Here is a 13,668-nt window from a genome sequence, read left to right as displayed (position 1 = left end):
ATTTCTTTTATATAGTAAAAGCCCCTCTGTCTCTTTGAAATGGGGTATAAATAGAAATAAAAAATAAAAAAAATCATAAAATAAAGTAGAGGATTTAAGAATCAGGGATACAAATTATACAAAATAAGACATTCATTCTAAGTCTTGGAATTTTTTTGTGCAAATTACATGGAGATTTTGTCAGCAGCTGTAGTTCAGATATTTACTGTATCTTTAAGTATGATTTTAAAGCGTTTTTATTTACAAGGACATCAGAAATGTCTTCATAAACCACTGTAATAGATTACATCTAGGTCATACCCATGTCATTATATAAAAATCTGTCCTCATAAATCACCAAAACCAGCACACACACACACAAGTGTTGGTATTGGTGGTTTATGAGGACTCCTCATTGACTGCTTGAACTGCTTATTATATGGCACTACCTCTAAACCCAACCCTCACTGGAAACCTGTTGCAATTTTTGAATGTGAAAAGAGGACATTAATAATGATTTTTAAGCATTTTGAATTACGAGGACACAACAGAAGGCAGAAACTCAAACAGGTTTGGAACAAGTAAAGGATTCATAAAAGATGACAGAATTTTTAGTTTTGGATGAACCATCTCTTTAATTGAGTACAACTAGGTCATACCCATACAAATTACTGTCCTTTTAAACCACCAAAACCAGTGCACACAAACACATATGCCAGCGTCATCCCTTTTGCATCAGTAAACCAGAATGAGTGTAACCTGCAGTCATGCACTTCTTGAGGACATTAAGACATTTCCCCCCGCACTCCTGCAGGCTTCATGTATTGATTAGCGTGGCCCCTGACCGCGATCGCTGCGGTGCCAGGGAGTGTGTCATGGAGATGAGGGGCCCCTGCTGTCCGCGGGACCGTTTCCTGAGCCTCTAGTCTCTCTCCGCAGCTGACGCCCCTCCACGGCTCAGACACCCCTCATTGCCCTTTCACAACCCTGCCCTTTAAAAGTCGGAGAGGCATCCGGTTCTTTACATTTAGCTTCATGGATCTGGATTCATCTATTACTGTATGTGTCTGAGCTGAAAGTATGTAGAGCGAGAAGACATTTGGAGAAAGTCATACCAGATGTGCTCATTTTTTTGATGTTAAAACACTTAAATTACAAATTAAATCAAAACTAATTGCTAGTTTTGTGAACAATTCATGTGTGCAAATAAAATAAATAAATAAATAATGCAAATAAATAATTGTTTGCCCTGATAATATGAAATTGAAATCTGAAAATGCACTTCCTGCTTGTTTTCAGTTAAATTCTCAGATTACATCTGTCTGAGGTATTGGGCGTGGCTAACATACTTAACCACGCCCCCTCCAGCTGTCAGTTTTGACAACAAAGAGAAATGGTGAAGAGATGTCTGTTAGCTTGTAATAGCTCTCTCGAAACAGATCTTTCTTAATGAAATGCCTACTTTACTACATCCAATCAGCTTGCAGTAGCAAAAACAAGCCACGCCCACTGTTTTCTCATTTAGTATTCCATTTATTGGCATGCGCTATAGGTAAATTAAACAAACTAAATTGGCCATAGTGTGTGTGTCTGTGTAAATGCGAGAGTGTATGGGTACTGGGTACTGGGTTGTGGCTGGAAGGGCATCCGCTGTGTAAAACATGTGCTGGATAAGTTGGCGGTTCATTCCACTGTGGCGAACACTGATAAAATAAAGGGATTAAACTGAAGGAAAATTAATGAAGGAATGATAATCAGTGGTTATGAACTGCAGCTGTGTGTGTGTGATCAGAAGGTGAGCTGAAACTGGTGTGTGACTGCAAGACATGATGGGATTTGTAGTCCAGTTTAGTGGATGATGTGATGTGTAGAGTGCTCTCTAGTGTTTCTGCTGGGAACTCTACTAGGTGACTGTGACAACATCAGTCAAACCAACTAAAATATTTAGTTAAACTCTTTTTGTCAATTTTTACAGTGTACACAGCAGTGAATTGCATTATGGGATGTTGATCTCTGCTCTGTTGACTTTTGATGTTGAAAATTCAACTCTACAGTTTAACAAAGTGACTTTCATTGACATTTTAGTAGTTTGAAAGGATATGTATAAGAAATAATAGATAAATAAGTTAAAACAAAAGAAATGTACTGTCGGTTTATAACGAGGTTTTTGTATTGTAATACACAACACCAACTCTGACGAAATATCACTTTAAACGAGACACTGCTCGCTGCAGAGCCACTTGAGCTCCAGCGAGGGGGAGCTTGAGCTTGAGCTCTCGCTCCTCCTCCTACACTGTAAAAAATCATGGTTGCCTTAAATTTTTTTAGCTGAATCAGATAAATTTATTTTATGAGTCCATTGAATTTATATTATATTGAACTGAATTAAAACAGCTCACGTAACTTATAAAATTAAGTTAGAACATGATTAACTTAGTTTAATCAGTGACAATGACCTAAAAACATACACTATGCTGAAAGAGTTCTGCAAAACTGTTGCAAACTATGGGTTGACTTTAAACAAACAAATTAAATTTAGTAATGTTCAACTTAATTTGTTATGTCGGCCCAAATAAATTGTTTACAACCACGTAATTTAAAAACATTTAGTAAATCCAAGGAATTATCTCGGAATAATTTTTTTCTGTGAGATTTTTTTACAGTGTAGGAAGTGGAATTAGAATATGAAAGCATATATCCTAAACAAATGAAAATAATAATAATAATTTAATGTTAACAAAAAAGTGCAGGCTAAAAAACATTAGGAAAAAGGTTAGATTTTTGACAAAAGTAACTTTAGACTAAATACTGTAGCGTAAATACAATAGTGCTTTTATTTTACTATAAGCTGTTTTAATGCGTACAACCACCCCACCCCTAACCCCAACCCCCAGTGACATCACTCATAGAAGAAGTGCAAGGAAGGAGGAGCTGGAGCTCAAGCTCCCCCTTGCTGGAGCTCAGCTCTGCCCAAGTGGCTCAGCAGTGAGCACCAAACTGGTAAAAATGTTCATAAAAGTCACTTTTTCAAACATTTCAATGTTAGAAGTTGTTGGAAGAAAGATCAAGGTCCCATAATGCAGAAATAAATAAAAACATGAATCACAAAATAAGGAAAACTGCTAATCTATGGATATTTGTCAATGTCAATTTTATTTATATAGCATTATTAAACACAACCAAAGGTTGACCAATGTGCTGCACAATACTAATCACAAAGAAAAAGACATAAAATAATAGCAAAAACAATCAATTTCACTGATTAAATGCCAAATCAAAAAGGTAAGTTTTCAACCTAGATTTAAAACTGGACAGAGATAATATAGATCTAATACAAAGGGGCAGAGCATTCCACAATGTAGGACCAGCTACTGCGAAAGCACGGTCACCCCTACATTTCAGCCTCAACTCAAGGATGTATAACAATCTCTGGTTTGATGACTGAAGAGACCAACCAGGGGTGCGTTTCCGAAAACCATTGTTGCAAGTTCCGTCATTACAAACATAGTTAATTGATTTGACATTTTCCAAATCCATCGTTCCAACGAACATTCGCAAACTGAGCCGCAAACTTGTGCACTTGCAACTACACCTCTGGAGCTGGAGTTAGAAACATAGTTCCTGGCTGTGTTCTATTCCCACTTATCCCCCCTATGCCCTGTTCATTTAGAACATTCTAACATTTAAACTTGGAATTATTAAAAAAAGCATCAAAGTCATCTCTCTTAGGTGTCATTTGCTTTCAAAGTATTTTTACAGTTCAGTTTCCGTGATCTTCATGTTTACAATTGCGCTCCCTTCGCAGTGCACTTTGAAAACAAGGATGTCACTTTGAACACAGCCGAGCGGAATTTATTTTGTCTCCAAAGCTAGTATATTTTTTAACAGTCATTGATTAAAAGCTTGTGAAAACAAAAATAATAAACCATACGTTAATGCTTTTATTTTATATGTTATTTATTAAGAAATGTAGCCTATATGACATGGGCCTGTTGATTAGAACATTTCTGCAGTGCTTTGCATGTGTCCAATTGTGAAAGTAGACCCTTCAAAAAATAAATAAACAATATCCTACTTATTATTATTATTATTATTATTATTATTATTGTTATTAATATTATTATTATTATTATTAATAATAATAATAATAATAATAATAATAATCAATATCATCATCATCATTATTATTATTATTATTATTAATACTATAATTAAAGTAGTTTTTTTCATTTCCTAATAAATAATAAATATTACATTTAATTTCTTAATAAATAACCTCATTATTTATTTATTTATATGATTTATATATAAGAATACGTGTTAGCTTTTGTAAGTGATTTTATGTTTTAGAATAGAATATGTAATGTTCTCAATAATATTTGAAATGTAAACACAGGCCCTATATGAGCCATTTACATATATTTCAACTAATATAGAAAACGAGTGCATGTTTTTGCCAAAACTAATACTGGATTTTTTTTTAAATGTGTGTGCGTGTAAAACAATATCATTTGCACAAAGAAATGATGAGGTTCTTCTCTAAAGAAGCTGTTACTCCACCCTGTTCAGAGCATCATTATGGGCGTTCTACGTTATAACTAACGTGGTTCAAACGATGGATCTGCGACAGAGTTTTGGGAAACACTCATCACTACATCGTTCTTTTCCCAAACGATGCATCATACTATGATAGTTCAGCCGCGAGTTACGTCTTTGTTTGGGAAACGCACCCCAGGCTGATGCTCAATCAACAGATCTGACAGATAAGAAGGTGCCAGGCTATTTAGTGATTTAAAACCCAAGAGAAGAATTTTAAAAGTGACAAATTAGTGCACAGGCAACCAGTGCAAAGAGAGTAAGACTGGTCACGTTTTTGGTACCAGTTAAAAGCTTTGCAGCAGCATTTTGAACTAACTGCAAATAGGATAAAGCTGTCTGATTAATCTACAATATAGTGAGTTACAGTCGTCCAACTTAGAAGTACTAAAAGCATTATTTTTTTCAAATTGACTGTTTTTTTTAGAGTTGAAGCTGAAAAAAGTCAGATTTGACCGCTGCATTTATGTGTTTATCAAGTCTCAAGCCATCATCAAAGACAACACCCAGATCATTTACCCAAGGCTTCACAGAAAAGCTTGATTTACCAAGATTTAAGATATTTTTTTACAGTTTAGTTCCACCAGTCTTAGTTCCACCATCTGATTTATATGTTTAGACCTTTTTTAGCATTAAAAAAACAAAGACATCAAGTTAATGCATAAAAAAACACCAGACTACACACAAAAATCTCCAGTCTGCCATTGTCCAGACACAATATTCACATAAACCCTTCTCTAACACAAACCATGGGACGCCACCCTAATTATTACTATCAAACTCCGCTCGTCCACCCCTTCCTCCTGCTTTTTTCTCCACCTCAGATGTATTCTCCTCATCTGAGTGCTGTTTCAGCGTGGCGGTGCAGAGAAGAGCTGCGTGCCTGGCTTTTATTGCATTGCCTACAGGCTGCTTGAGCCACACGACGCGCTCGTGCTTCTTCCCCCACCCGTACAGCTACACCCCTCATCCTCCATCCATCCGCTCTCAAGGGGCCCCTGGGAGCCCGGGGTGGATTATTATGGAAATGCTATCCTCCGCTGGCCCTCTGAAGCACAGCTGGGCAGAGCCGTCATTACATGCACTAGGCCAATCTGCTCTGCGAAGGGCAAGCGCCAACGTCACCAGGCCAGACTGGCACAAATACATCACATTAAACGCATGCAAGAAACTTCTGGACACCCTACATCAAAATGACCTCCATAAATTTGGCACTTTTGCCTCGGGTTTTATTAGGGCTCTCGCGCAGTGGTGTAAATAAGGCTATAAATATGGTTTCATCTCAAATATTTTATGTCCACCTGCATCCGGTACCTGCATGTATCGCACATTCTCTGAAATAAAAGGTATGCATAAGAAAGATTTAACGCTGTAGTACATCAAAGCAGCATGTGCACTTAAAAAATAATTATTCAATGGATTTACTAAATTCTTCTAAGGTAACTGGTTGCTAACTATTTATATGGGCTGAATTGAAAATTAAGTTGAACATTACTACATTTAATTTGTGTAAATTCAGCCCATATAAATAGTTTGCAACAATTTTGCAAAAAAAAAAAAAAAAAAAAAAAAAAAAAAAAAAATATATATATATATATATATATATATATATATATATATATATATATATATATGGACTATATATATATATATATATTGTATGTATTGAAGTATGTATGCATATGTATATATACATATCTTTAGAAAAACAATTAAGCACTCACAATAAATTACAATTATTAACTATAACAATTATTAAAAATACAAAAATAGCACTTTTTAGCACTTAATTTAACATATTTGAAAATATTTATTATTATTAAATGTGAAATATTTAAACTATTTAGTGATATTTATTTATTTTAATTCATTATTATTAATAAAACAAAGGGACTAAGTTGAAAAGAAAATGAATGAATTATTATTAAAACATTATAGATGAATATAATACATGATTAAATAGTGTCATAAAAATTAGCCTTCAATTTAGTAGTTTTGATTTAATTAGGACTAAATAAGACTATATCATTTATATATAAGTTTATGTATAAATTATCTTATAATTTTAATAAGTTAAGTTAATTAATAAGTCTAATAAGTGTTGTATTTAAATTGGTTATTGAACCATCTCAATGAATAAATGCAAATGTAACTTTTTAATAAAAAACTAATATAATTATATTATATTACATTACATTATATTATATTATATTATATTATATTATATTATATTATATTATATTATATTATATTATATTATATTATATCATATCATATCATATCATATCATATTATATTACATTACATTACATTACATTACATTGCATTATATTACATTATATTACATTACACTACATTACATTATATTATATTTTATTAAATTATAATATATTGTATTATATTATATTATATATTATATTATATTATATTATATTATATTATATTATATTATATTATATTATATTATATTATATTATATTATATTATATCATATCATATCATATCATATCATATTATATTATATTACATTACATTACATTGCATTGCATTATATTACATTATATTACATTACACTACATTACATTATATTATATTTTATTAAATTATAATATATTGTATTATATTATATTATATATTATATTATATTATATTATATTATATTATATTATATTACATTATATTATATTATATTACATTATATTATATTATATTATATTATATTATATTATATCATAATATATTACATTACATTACATTACATTATATTTTATTACATTACATTACATTATATTATATTTTATTATATTATAATATATTGTAATATATTATATTATATTATATTATATTATATTATATTATATTATATTATATTATATTATATCATAATATATTACATTACATTACATTACATTACATTACATTATATTTTATTACATTACATTACATTACATTATATTATATTTTATTATATTATAATATATTGTATTATATTATATCATATTATATTATATTATATTATATTATATTATATTATATTATATTATATTATATCATAATATATTATATTACACTACATTACATTACATTACATTACATTATATTTTATTACATTACATTACATTATATTATATTTTATTATATTATATTTTATTATATTATATTATATTATATTATATTATATTATATTATATTATATTATATTATATTATATTATATTATATTACATTATATTATATTATATTACATTATATTATACTATATTACATTACATTACATTACATTATATTAAATAAAAATTATTTATTATTATATCATATTATAATATTTATTATAATAATAAATTAAAATTATTTATAAATGCATGTATTTATTTAGTATATTAAATAGTTCCATCAAAATGGCCTCAATAAGTTTAATTAGTTTTTTTAGTGCCCCATTCAGACAATAAATACATTTTTATCTCTTATATTTGATGTAAACCAGCATTCAACATCCTTATTCATGTCTTTGCATTGCAGAATCTCACAAACCACAAGTCACTTTACAAAAAAGTGCATGTTTTTATCTAAAAAGGTCCATATTGGCATCTTACAGGAACATATTAGTGCCTAAAGTAACAAGCTCAAAAATGGACTCATGCTTCTTGTTCAAATTACTTATTTAAAATGAGTTGAATGAGCTTAATTGTTTATGTTCAATCCACTTCAATTTGTAAAAACGATTAGGCTAACTTAATGGATTTGTATTGGGACAACATGAAGGAATTATGTGGAACCCAGCATTGTTTACAGTCTATTAGCTAAAAATAATAAAAGGTTTTTTGGCCTAATGTTGTGGTGCTGATTTCAGATGTCGCCGGATGCGTTGGTGTATCAATCACAGTCACGGGTCTGAACCTCTGAGCGATTACGTTTAGTTCTTTTCCAGATATTTCTCTCATGCTTGTTATCAGATTAACTCTCCCACTGAGGCTTATCATTCACTGCCCAATAGCAGGGTCAGTCGTATCCATTAAATGACTGTATACTCACACTCTCTGCCCCAATGTGTTTATACTCAGCGCTGTAAATGTAAAGAAAACAATAATATCATACTCTCTAGTTTATTAAAACATTTCGTTTGTAGCACGTAGTCTCTTCGTTTTTCAATAAGAGAGTTTAACATGTTCTCGTTTTTAAGACGGAGGTGGAATTTGTCACAATGATCCATTAAAAATGCATAGAACCTCATTAAGTTTTTGCAGAGACAGAAAGCTCTTTCTTATAATCTCGTCCTTTTTATGTCACTTCTTCTTTTTATTTGCAATATTGTATTTGCAATATTGGATTCATGGCCACAGCTTTACGAGTCTGCTGAATTCATTCTGTGAATAAAGACTTTGTTAGATTATTGAAATCAAGATTATATATTCCACTTGAGACAATTAATTAATTAATTAATTAATTAATTAATTAATTATTAAGTATTGTGAATTCTGTTATATATACACTACCAGTCAAAAGTTTGGGGTCATTAGGATTTTTAAATGTTTTAAAAAAAGCTTCTCCTGCTCACCAAGGCCGCATTTATTACATCAAAAATACAGTACAAATTGTAATATTGTGAAATAAAATAACTATAAAACTATAACTATAAAATAACTGTTCAAAAGTAGTTTATAATTTAAAGTTTTAAAGATGAATTTTCAGCTTCATTACTCCAGTCTTCATTGTCACACAATCCTTCAGAAATCACTCTAATATTTATTATTATTATTATTATTGTTATTATTATTAATGGTAATAGTTATGAAAGCAATAATGACAGGAGTAATAATTTAATTTGAAATTATTGTATACAATAAGTAATAAATAAATATTTAATAAATAAGTATTTAAACATGTAACATTTTTTTACCTTTAATAAATGCCACCTCGATGAACTGAATAATTTTATTTAAATTATTCAATAAAATTAATGATAAAATTGTTACCGGTAGAGTAATTGTGTTATTATAATTTTAATTATGGCATGTTAGTATATTGCAGTCAATTTACTGAATGAATAAATGCATATTTATTATATTTTTGGATTTATTATTATTTATTTTTAAATATTAGTGTTTTATATATATATATATATATATATATATATATATATATATATATATATATATATATATATATATATATATATATATATATATATATATATTCATCATCATCATCATTATCATCATCATTATTATTATTTTGATATTAGTATTATTATTATGATTATTATTATTATTATCATTATTAACATTGTTATTATTATGATTATTATTATTATTGTTATTATTATTATTGTTGTTATTATTATCATCATCATTATCATCATCATCTACATCATCATCATCATCATCATCATCATCATCATCTTATTATTATTATTATTATCATCATCATCATATAATAATAATAATAATTATTATTATTATTATTATTATTATTATTATTATTATTATTATTATTATTATTATTATTATTATTATTATTATCATTATTAATATTTTTATTATTATTATCATCATCATCATCATCATTATATATATATATATATATATATATATATATATATATATATATATATATATATATATATATATATATATATATATATATATATATATATATATATATATTGAAGTATATCTTTGAAGTATATATTTTCCTACTTTGAAGTTTTAATCTTAATGTTGACTGAACTATTTAATATACTTTTAAAATAAATTTTATATATCTTTAAACCTGAAATTTATTTATTATATTATATTATATTATATTATATTATATTATATTATATTATATTATATTATATTATATTATATTATATTATATTTTATTATATTATATTATATTTATTCATAATTATTCAAATGAATTTAATAAAATATATTGTTTTAAATTGATTAACTGATATTGTTTAATATTTACATTTAAAAAAATCCACTTTTCCTCCAATAACATTATATGATTTAACTATAGGCAAAAATGTGATTGAAAAGTAGCTAAAAAATAAAGATCAGTCACACCATTATACAAGCTGAATATGCATTTTCCTACTCATAAATTGTAACCTAAAATTTTACTATTGATTAAAATAAAGCAACTGCACATGCAACCCCAATAAACCCCATTTTCAAATGCTTTCTAATCATGTCCATGCACGTTTTCCACATATATACATGCAAAACATGCTTTTTGTAATCAAACACACTCTCAGCATAAGGCCTTATTAATTATTAGTGTCCACTTGACTTCATATTGTGCTGCCGGTGGCCTGGTCAAAGATTATAATTACCACTTTGCTGTTTGTATCGTATTCATCTCCTCTTGCCTGTAGTACTGTATTACTCTCCGCTTTCTCTCTCTCTCTCTCCCTCTCTCTCCGTACACAAGACCAAAAGTGCAGGCACATCATTTATTGATAAGACAAAAAGAATGTAATGAAATTATCAATGTTCTTGAATTAATTATGAACATGATTAAGAAAGCTAAAATCTCAGGAGCCGGGATCTCATTACCCATTCAGTCTCAGGGATTGCTTTCATTCAGGGAGAGGCAAAAGCAGCCGTCCGGCCGGCCCGGCTCAAACAGTCCTCTCTCCTCCTGTTTGGAGCTCTGCTTTTCCCCTTCTCGTCCCTGATTTATTCGTTGGCGTCCCGCTGGAGCAAAATGAGACCCGCGTGCATTCGCCTGTTCGCCCGCAGAGAGGTCCTGACCTTCCCTACTAACTGCAGATCCTCACTGGAGGTAAGAGACGCACTGATTTACTGGAGAGCGGACGCTAGTTTGGAGTCTTGTTAATATCGAATGTTAACTGTAGATAGTTATTACTGTTATATACACTGTTATGGAAACTTTTCCATCCATGTGTTTGTGTTGGAGGTTTTGCTTCATCTGCATTTATTTGAAGACTTTGAGTTTGTAGCATCTCAAAAAATCTAGAAATTTTTGGTTCTATGTAGACCAAAACTGTAGATAATTATTACTGTTGTACACAATTTATTGCGTTTGTATGGGAGGTTTTGCTTCATCTGCATTTCTTCGAAGACTACGAGTTTCTCAAACTAGTTTTGTTTCAATGTTGACTTAAATTGTGGACAATTATTACTCTTATACACTGTTATGGAAACTTTTCCATCCATGTGTTTGTATTGGAGGTTTTCCTTCATCTGCATTTCTTTATATCAAACTCAAATCTCAAACTAGTTTTGTTTCGATGTTGGCTTAAACTGTGGATTCTGTGGCTTAAACTGTGACTCTTATACACTGTTATGGAAACTTTTCCATCCATGTGTTTGTATTGGAGGTTTTCTCTTAATGTTTAATGCTAAAAAATCGATGATTAATTGGTTCGATGTTGGCTCAGACTGTGGTTGATTATTACGGTTTTATACATCATTATGGAAACCTTTCCATGTGTTTGCACTGGAGGTTTTGCTTCATCTGCATTTCTTTGAAGACCATGAGTTTGTAGCATCTCCATAAAATCAAGGAATTATTTGGTTCGATGTTGGCTTAGACTGTGAATAACTGTTACTCTTATACACTGTTATGGAAACTTTTCCATCCATGTGTTTGTGTTGGAGGTTTTGCTTCATCTGCATTTATTTGAAGACTTTGGGTTTGTCAAGCTATGAGTTTGTAGCATCTCAAAAAATCTAGAAATTTTTTGGTTCGATGTTGACCAAAACTGTAGATAATTATTACTGTTGTACACCATTTAATGTGTTTGTATGGGAGGTTTTGCTTCATCTGCATTTCTTTGAAATATATCAAACTCAAATCTCAAACTAGTTTTGTTTCGATGTTGGCTTAAACTGTGGATTCTGTGGCTAAAACTGTGACTCTTATACACTGTTATGGAAAATTTTCCATCATCATCTGTTGTACACCTTTTAATGTGTTTGTATGGGAGGTTTTGCTTCATCTGCATTTCTTCGAATACTACGAGTTTCTCAAACTAGTTTTGTTTCAATGTTGACTTAAATTGTGGACAATTATTACTCTTATACACTTTTATGGAAACTTTTCCATCCATGTGTTTGTGTTGGAGGTTTTGTTCATCTGCATTTCTTTGAAGACTTTGAGTTTGTAGCATCTCAAAAACTCTAGAAATTTTTGGTTCGATGTTGACCAAAACTGTAGAGAATTATTACTGTTATACACCATTTAACGTGTTTGTATGGGAGATTTTGCTTCATCTGCATTTCTTCGAAGACTACGAGTTTCTCAAACTAGTTTTGTTTTAATGTTGACTTAAACTGTGAATTAAATTGTGGACAATTATTACTCTTATACACTTCTATGGAAACTTTTCCATCCATGTGTTTGTATTGGAGGTTTTCCTTCATCTGCATTTCTTTGAAATATATCAAACTCAAATCTCAAACTAGTTTTGGTTCGATGTTGGCTTAAACTGTAGATTCGGTGGCTTAAACTGTGACTCTTATACACTGTTATGGAAACTTTTCCATCCATGTGTTTGTATTGGAGGTTTTCCTTCATCTGCATTTCTTTATATCAAACTCAAATCTAGTTTTGTTTCGATGTTGGCTTAAACTGTGGATTCTGTGGCTTAAACTGTGACTCTTATACACTGTTATGGAAACTTTTCCATCCATGTGTTTGTATTGGAGGTTTTCTCTTAATGTTTAATGCTAAAAAATTGATGATTATTTGGATCGATGTGGCTCAGACTGTGGTTGATTATTACGGTTGTATACATCATTATGGAAACCTTTCCATGTGTTTGCACTGGAGGTTTTGCGTCATCTGCATTTCTTTGAAGACCATGAGTTTGTAGCATCTCCAAAAAATCAAGGAATTATTTGGTTCGATGTTGGCTCAGACTGTGAATAACTGTTACTCTTATACACTGTTATGGAAACTTTTCCATCTATGTGTTTGTGTTGGAGGTTTTGCTTCATCTGCATTTCTTTGAAGACTTTGAGTTTGTAGCATCTCAAAAAATCTAGAAATTTTTGGTTCTATGTTGACCAAAACTGTAGTAAATTATTACTGTTATACACCATTTAATGTGTTTGTATTGGAGGTTTTCCTTCATCTG

General features: G+C 29.9%; 1 long non-coding RNA gene across 1 annotated transcript in view; it reads left to right on the top strand.

The window, feature by feature from the left end:
- The first annotated feature begins 11,160 nt into the window (after nucleotides 1-11,160).
- Nucleotides 11,161-13,668, top strand: part of LOC130230021 (uncharacterized) — a 91,620-nt gene continuing 89,112 nt past the window's right edge. The window contains exon 1 of the long non-coding RNA XR_008837897.1: nucleotides 11,161-11,348. This is a non-coding gene — a long non-coding RNA (uncharacterized LOC130230021). The remainder of the gene's footprint in view (nucleotides 11,349-13,668) is intronic.

This window comes from Danio aesculapii, chromosome 6 (assembly GCF_903798145.1).
Source record: "Danio aesculapii chromosome 6, fDanAes4.1, whole genome shotgun sequence".
Classification (NCBI taxonomy): Eukaryota; Metazoa; Chordata; class Actinopteri; order Cypriniformes; family Danionidae; genus Danio; species Danio aesculapii.
Note: the sequence above shows the minus strand (reverse complement) of the source record. Positions and strands in the feature narration are given on the sequence as shown.